The 7,343-nt window shown below is 30.9% G+C and overlaps 1 long non-coding RNA gene across 1 annotated transcript; it reads left to right on the forward strand.

Annotated features, from left to right (window-relative positions):
- Positions 1 to 1,537: 1,537 nt before the first annotated feature.
- LOC130814297 (uncharacterized) lies at positions 1,538 to 5,898 on the forward strand. The gene is made up of 4 exons (XR_009042357.1): positions 1,538 to 1,762; positions 1,854 to 1,910; positions 3,759 to 3,860; positions 4,294 to 5,898. It is a non-coding gene; the product is annotated as an uncharacterized LOC130814297 (long non-coding RNA).
- Positions 5,899 to 7,343: the final 1,445 nt, after the last annotated feature.

The following is a 7,343-nucleotide window of genomic DNA, read 5'->3' on the forward strand; positions in this document are numbered from 1 at the left end:
TTGCACAAAATTTATTAAGCGTAGGCCATTTAATTAAAAAAGGCTATATGGTTAAATTTGAGAACAACAAATGTCAAATTTATGATAAAAAATAAGGGTCAGATAATAACAACTGTTTAAATGGCTCCCAACAAAATATTCCAATTAAAAATGCCATTTAAAGAAAAATTGGCTTTAACCTCAATAAACAATGAATCCACCTTATGACATTTAAGATTCGGGCATTTAAATTTTAACAGTCTAAAACTATTAAAAAAAAAATGGCAAGATGCACAGATTGCCATTTCCTACCGCATCTTCGAAGGCCAAGGCACCTCTAGAGCTTGTTCATACATATATTTGGGGCTCTATCAAGAATCCATCTCTTGGCGAAAAAGATATTTTCTCTTATTTGTAGATGACTACTGCCGCATGATGTGGGTATATTTCCTGGAGAAAAAATCAGAAGCCTTCTCCCATTTCATGCAATTCAAAGCCCTCACATAAAATCTAAGTGCGCATTCTCTTAAGATTCTTAGAACGGATCATGGCAGAGAATTTACAAGCAACGAATTCAACAACTTCTGTAAGAAGCATAGAATCAAAAGAGAACTTAGAGCAAGACGCACACCTTAACAAAATGGTGTCGCAGAAAGGAAAAACTGTACTATAGTAGAGATGGCCTGCAACATGATGTAGGGTAAAAATCCACCCAAAAATACTGGGTCGAAGGTGTTTACACGACAGTATATATTTTCAACAGATCCCCACAAAAGCAGTTAAGGATCTAATACCATATGAAGCTTGGCACAAGAGAAAGCCAAGAGTAGAGCACCTTAAAGTGTTTGGGTGCGTAGCTTATGCCCACATACCGAAGGAGAATCAGGAAAAGCTCGATGAGAAGGGAGAAAAATGCATATTCATTGGATACAGTCACGAAACAAAAGGATATCGCCTCTATAAGCCCGAATTCAAAGAATTAATCATTTCAAGAGACGTATTTTTCGACGAAATAATTGAATGGACGTGGAGAGAAAAAGAAATTGAAGCTCGCGAAGAAGATTGTAAGACGTGTGATTTTTAAGCTCATTGATTATCGTTTTAAACTAAGATTATTATAATTAATTAAGATTATTAACGTTTGAAATTTCTTTAATGTTTTTAAGGTTTTATTTAATATTTACATTATTAGATTGAATAAAGGCTTATTTAGTTGGAATTATTTTGGTGAAGTCATATAGCATTTATTTATAAAGCTATAAAAGTAAATAAAAAAATAGTAAATAAAAAAATATATTATTAAAATATAATATAGTATAAAATTTATTTAAGTTTAAGTTAAAAAAAAATAATAAAGTAATACTCTTTAAATAATAAGGTTAAATCTCAATTTATCATTTCTCCATTGTAATAAAATTAGAACTAGTTAGTAGTAAGGAAGTCAATAATGATAATAATTATTATATCATAATATTAAAGATAGAAATAAAAAAATAAAAAAAAGAAAATATAGTCATCGGGCTCACGTGAGAAACCCAAGTGACATTCTTATCTACTCAAGTATTCTAGAATAGGAAGGAACCCAAAATCATGAAATTCTTATTTATTTTTCCTTTTCAATTCTAAACTTCCCTTCTACTAGCTCTTCTGTCACTTGCGAGCCACCAAGCCATCGCCACACCAGTCAACTGCAACAGTCCATCTGCTGCCAGCTATAGCGTCGATCATCCCTAGCTGTGGCTGACCTTACCATCAATTGTTAGTCCTCTTCTCCATTGATAAGGTATACCCATTAAAAACAAATTGTCAATCTAGTTTAATTTATTTGAATTTGGGTTTTAATTTTTTTTTTGTTTCCTGAGAATTAAATGAAGGGAAGAAGATTGTGTGAAGAAATTTGCCATGGAAAATGAAAAGATTGAACACTTAAGGTACACTCTCACCAAAATGAATTTAATTGAGTTTAAATTGAATTGTGGGATATTATTTATTACTTTATACTCTATGAATTAGGAGAATTATAAATTAGAAGAACTAAAGATTAACGGTGTTGTTATGGAATTGTGATGGGATTAATTTTAGTAAGTTTGTAGTTTACTAGTCTTGAATTAGAATGAATGATGTTGTTGATGGGTCTTGGAATTTCATGGAACTTATATTTAAACTTTGGGTTATTGTTTAGTAATTGTTGGGTCTTAATTGATTAGATTGAAGATGAAGACATGAATTAAATTAGTAATTAGTGAACTGAATCTAATGTGAAGATATTGATATTCAAGGTACACTCATCAAGCTAAACTTTATGGAGCTTAATTTGTGTGTATTGGCAGAAATTGCTGTAAATTGTTGGAAGTTTGATATTGTTGGCATCAAATTAGAAAATGATGATTGAAATTGAAAGATGAGATTTTTGTTGGTCTTGTTTTAAATTGGGGTTTTAAATGAGGAATAACATTAAGTTTACTTGTTCCCGCTAAGAGTTGTTGAATCTTGAAATACGTTATTTGATGTTGTTATTCATTCTAGTTATTAATTAAGTAGTTATGTGTTTGATTTGAAATTTTATAATGTGACATTTAGAAATGCTCTTGGGTTAGTCTTGATCAATTGGAGATTAATTTAGTATTTGAATATATTGTAGAAATATTTATGAGTTGAAAATGTGAAACTTATATGGGTAAGTTGCACATGAAATTAATAAGTAGAACTTGATCATGACTTTGTAGAATGAGATGTAATTATATTACAATCTGTGAGAAGGAAGTTATGCCCATTTTGAGTTTTCGGTTTAATTTAAAATTTCAGGTATTTAAGTATTTGATTATGAATCTTAATATTGATTTTAACATACCGAGAGAGTGTTTTAGTATTGTTAATATATAAGTTTCTTTGGTGATCAAGGATAAATGGTGGTTTGAGCAAGTAAAATATAAGAATTAGTTATATTAAAGTTGGAATAAAAAGGTTGTTGTTTCATAAAATCAAAGTTAAGTATAGCTCATTAGCTAATTAAGCCAAATCTATTGTTAGTTATTGTTAAGCACATATATGTTTATATTGAAGATTTTGATTTCATTGAGAAATCGCATTGACTAAGCTTGTCGTCTTGCTCTAATTGAAAATGTTGAATTTCTTACTCAAATCTTTTATAGTTATGAAAAAGGATACAAAGGTATGTATTTCACATCAGCTGAGATTGATTCGAATATAGGAAGATATTCTTCCTAATATAGAAAGTTTGTTCTTGAGTCTCGAAACTACATAATGAAAGGTAAAGGACACTCCCAGTATCCCACACAAGGTAGGGTCCGGGTGAGTATTGTTTTTCCTGAAAGATGGGGAAAGAAAAAGTTTTAGTAAAGAAAATAGAAAAGAAAGTTTTATATGTTCCTTAGATTGATGATTTCTAGACTTTGAAAGGAAATGTTTTAGCAAAGAAAGTAAAAAGATATTTGATTAAAAAAAAACAGTAAAAGAAGAAAAGGATTTTATGAGGCATTGATAAAGTAGTATGTTTGCAAAAGAAAATGATTTTTAGGATATAATTAATATATCCTACTAGATGTGTAGTTGGATCATAGTATGGAATTTAGCACGACTTGTTTGACTACAAGTAAATAAAGGCTAGAATCAGGGCACAGAGCAACGTCACTCATTTTGTGTAAATATAGTTAATGTTTCCTTTCTGCCATAGCTTTATGTACTAAAATTAAGCTATATAAATGTGTACTCAGCATAAGCTGACTATGTGGTTTTGTTTTTTGAACCTGTCTTGATAGGAAACAAATTTTGAGAAGATTGAGATTGACAAAGTCAGTGGCAGTTAAAAGCGTAAAGATTAGTAATCAACAAAGTTATCTCAACTAATCACATGAAGGAATGTAAGTAAAGGAAATTTTTTTTATGTAAAATTATTTTAGCACTTATTTTGGATAAAAGATTCCACTTTATGAGGTGATGTGATTTTAGAATTTTTGGCGCTTGTGCCACTGACTTGTTGGTATTTTGAAATGTTGGTTTTGAACTTGTAGAGTGATTGTAAGTCAAAAGGAAAAATTTTGGTTTATCCGATTTTTACATACAGAACTTTGCTGGATTTTCTGCTGAAATTTATGTATTTTAAATCGTTTCAAATGATTCTTATAATGTAATTTCTTTACATCTTTCAAACATTATTGTAAACTCTGATATTTAAATCCTTTGATAGATGTTTAGTGGATAATATAGTTCGTTGAGTAATTGATTATATTAACTTAATAGCCCGATATAAGTATTAAGCTTCCGCATTAGTTTAAATTAATCTGGTTTAATCAGTTGGTTAGTTTCGGGTTGTTACACATACTCTCTCAAGAGATCCAAGTGAAGAAGACGGAGCAGACCAACCAACAAACCCATCATCTCCGAGTCCTAGCACACCTTAAAGTACAAGATCATCCCCAAGCTTAGGAAGCCAAACATGATGCTTGACTCCTCAACATCAAGAAGCCCGAAGATCAACACGGGATAGACAACAGCCAACATGGCTACAAGATTACCATTGTGACCAAGCAATGATGGCTCTGTTCTCTGGTGAGCCACAAACATTTCAAGAAGCAGCACAATAAGAAACATGGATCGAGGCTATAAATGAAGAAATCAAAATGATCAAAAAGAACTACACATGAGAGCTTGCAGACAAGCCACAAGACAAGGAAGTCATCGGACTCAAGTGGGTGTACAAAGTGAAGCAAAACGATGCTGGCTCCATCAATAAGTACAAAGCAAGGCTCGTTGCAAAGGGATAAGTACAACTATCGGGAATCGACTTCAACGAAACATATGCCTCAGTTGTCCGCATGGAGACAATCAGAACAGTCCTGGCATTAGCAGCACAACATCAGCTACCAATCTTTCAGCTCGATGTCAAATCAGCATTTCTAAATGGAGAACTCGAAGAAGAAGTGTACGTCGAGCAACCGTAGGCATAAGTCATCAAAGGCCAAGAAGAAAAAGTATACCACCTTTGAAAAGTTCTTTACGATCTCAAACAAGCACCTCGAGCGTGGAACAGCAATATCGATAACTATCTTCTCCAGCATGGTTTCATCAAGAGTCCGAGTGAACCTTCACTATACATTAAGACGCAAGGTAATGAGAAGTTATCACTGGCTACACCAATGATAAATAATGAGAAGTTATCAAAGAATGATGGCAAACCAAAAGTCGACGGAGCAATGTATCGAAGCCTGGTTGGTTCTCTCATTTATCTAACACACAAGACCAGATACAGACAACGCTGTCAGCATCGTATCAAGGTTCATGAATGAACCGAGTAAGGATCATCTAATAGCAACAAAGAGGATTCTCATATACATTAAGGGAACGAAGAGCTATGGGATCATGTATGAGACTGAAAAAGATTTGAAGCTCACAGGATACACCGATAAGTAGTGTGGATGATAGAAAAAGCACAAGCGGATACATATTTCAGCTTGGAACCAAGGTGGTTTCATGGTCATTAAAAAAGCAGGCAACGATAGCTTTATCATCAGTAGAAGCAGAATACATTGCAGTAACAAGTGCAGCATGTGAAGCAGTCTGGCTCAGAAGGATATTGATCGATCTGCAACATAAGCAAGAAACACCAACTACAATGTTCAGAGACAACATGTCAACAATAGCAATGACGAAGAATCCAGTGTTTCATAGTAGATCAAAACACATCGAGATACGACATCATTACATTTGAGAGTTGGTAGACAAGAAAGAGATTAAACTACAGTTCTGCAAGACGGGGGAGAAGATCGCAGACAGAAACCATATCAACTGATAGATTTTTCGAGTTCAGAAGACAACTCATAGTTTAAGATTTTTTAGATTCAGGGGAGGGTTAAAATAATTTAAAAAAATCTAAGATTTTAAAAATATTAAACATCAAAATATTAGACTAAAAAATTAAAAAATATAAATATCTAAGATATAATCATAGAATTTGCTAGAAAAAATAAACTTGTAACCAAAATTGATCACTATAAATACCCATTGAGGTAATCAATTTTTGGCAATGAGTAAAAAGAGTGATTTTACATATTTGCTTAACTTTCTTTCAAAATAAATCAATTTACTATTTTTCTATCTAAATTTTCCTACAATAAATCGGTAAACTACAAACACATTGGTTAGAAGATTGAGGTCGAAGATAAGCATCCACATCTGTGAGACCATTTAGAAGAATTATCAGCTGTGATGAAAACCGATCTATGGGTGCTTGCTGTTTGATCCGAGATCGGCAAACCCATCCTTCAATTGAAAATGATCCTTTTTTGTCTTCTTTCATCTATGATTTGTATTTGTGTTTCTTCTGAATCATCTGATGTTGAATTGCTGCTTATATAAATAGGATAACTATTATTTATACTAGTTTGCCTGTATAATGTACGGACATGTAATATATTAATTTATACAAATTCCATTAAAAAGTTGGAAATTGTATTAAGTTTTAATGTCTCATATTAGTAAATGACATTGAAAATAAAAATTAGCGCATATTCATTTATTAACATTATGTATTACCAAACCAACATATTTGAGAAATATAATAATGTCTAAATCTTTTCTTTTTAATATTTATATTAGAAGCTTTTAACAATACAAGTTTATATATCTAATTCATGCACAAAATTTTAGTTTTTAATCACTAATTTTTATTAAAGTATACGTGTAATACACAAATAAGTTAGTTTTATTAAATTAATAATATTAAATGATAAATGATTATAAATAGTTATTAACTAAACACATAATAAAACATGTATTTGAACTTTCCATATAAATACATTTGAATGAAAATTGATTCAATTTTCATATTCATTTATCTAAAAAATGTGTATTAAAATTATTTATGTCATAGTTAGAGCAAGTCAAAATATTTGTTCATATACTATCATATATAATTTAATATTAATTTAACTTTTCAAATAATATAAACTTATGGTAATCTTTATAATTATTATATTCTCACAAAAGAGTTAATTAAGTCAAAATATTTGCATACGCAATCTTTTTATCTTATTTCTCATCCTAAAACAAAAGATTAAGTTAAAATTTTTAGTATATTTATCTCCTTTAATATTGTTATATGTTTTAATTTATTCAATTACCATTTTAATCATACTATTGCTAAAAAAAGATTAACCATGTAACAATTCTCATCTAATAATGTTTTTCCATTTGTCATGCCTCCTTGAAGGATGACACTTGGAATTTTCCAACATTTTTATAGTATTGTATGATAGGATATAATGTATGATTTGATCCTTGCATATTTGGGTGTGAATTGAAATGGGAATGAGAATGGGATTTCTGGAGTGGAAAATATGTTACTT

This window comes from Amaranthus tricolor, chromosome 5 (genome assembly GCF_026212465.1).
Source record: "Amaranthus tricolor cultivar Red isolate AtriRed21 chromosome 5, ASM2621246v1, whole genome shotgun sequence".
Taxonomy (NCBI): domain Eukaryota; kingdom Viridiplantae; phylum Streptophyta; class Magnoliopsida; order Caryophyllales; family Amaranthaceae; genus Amaranthus; species Amaranthus tricolor.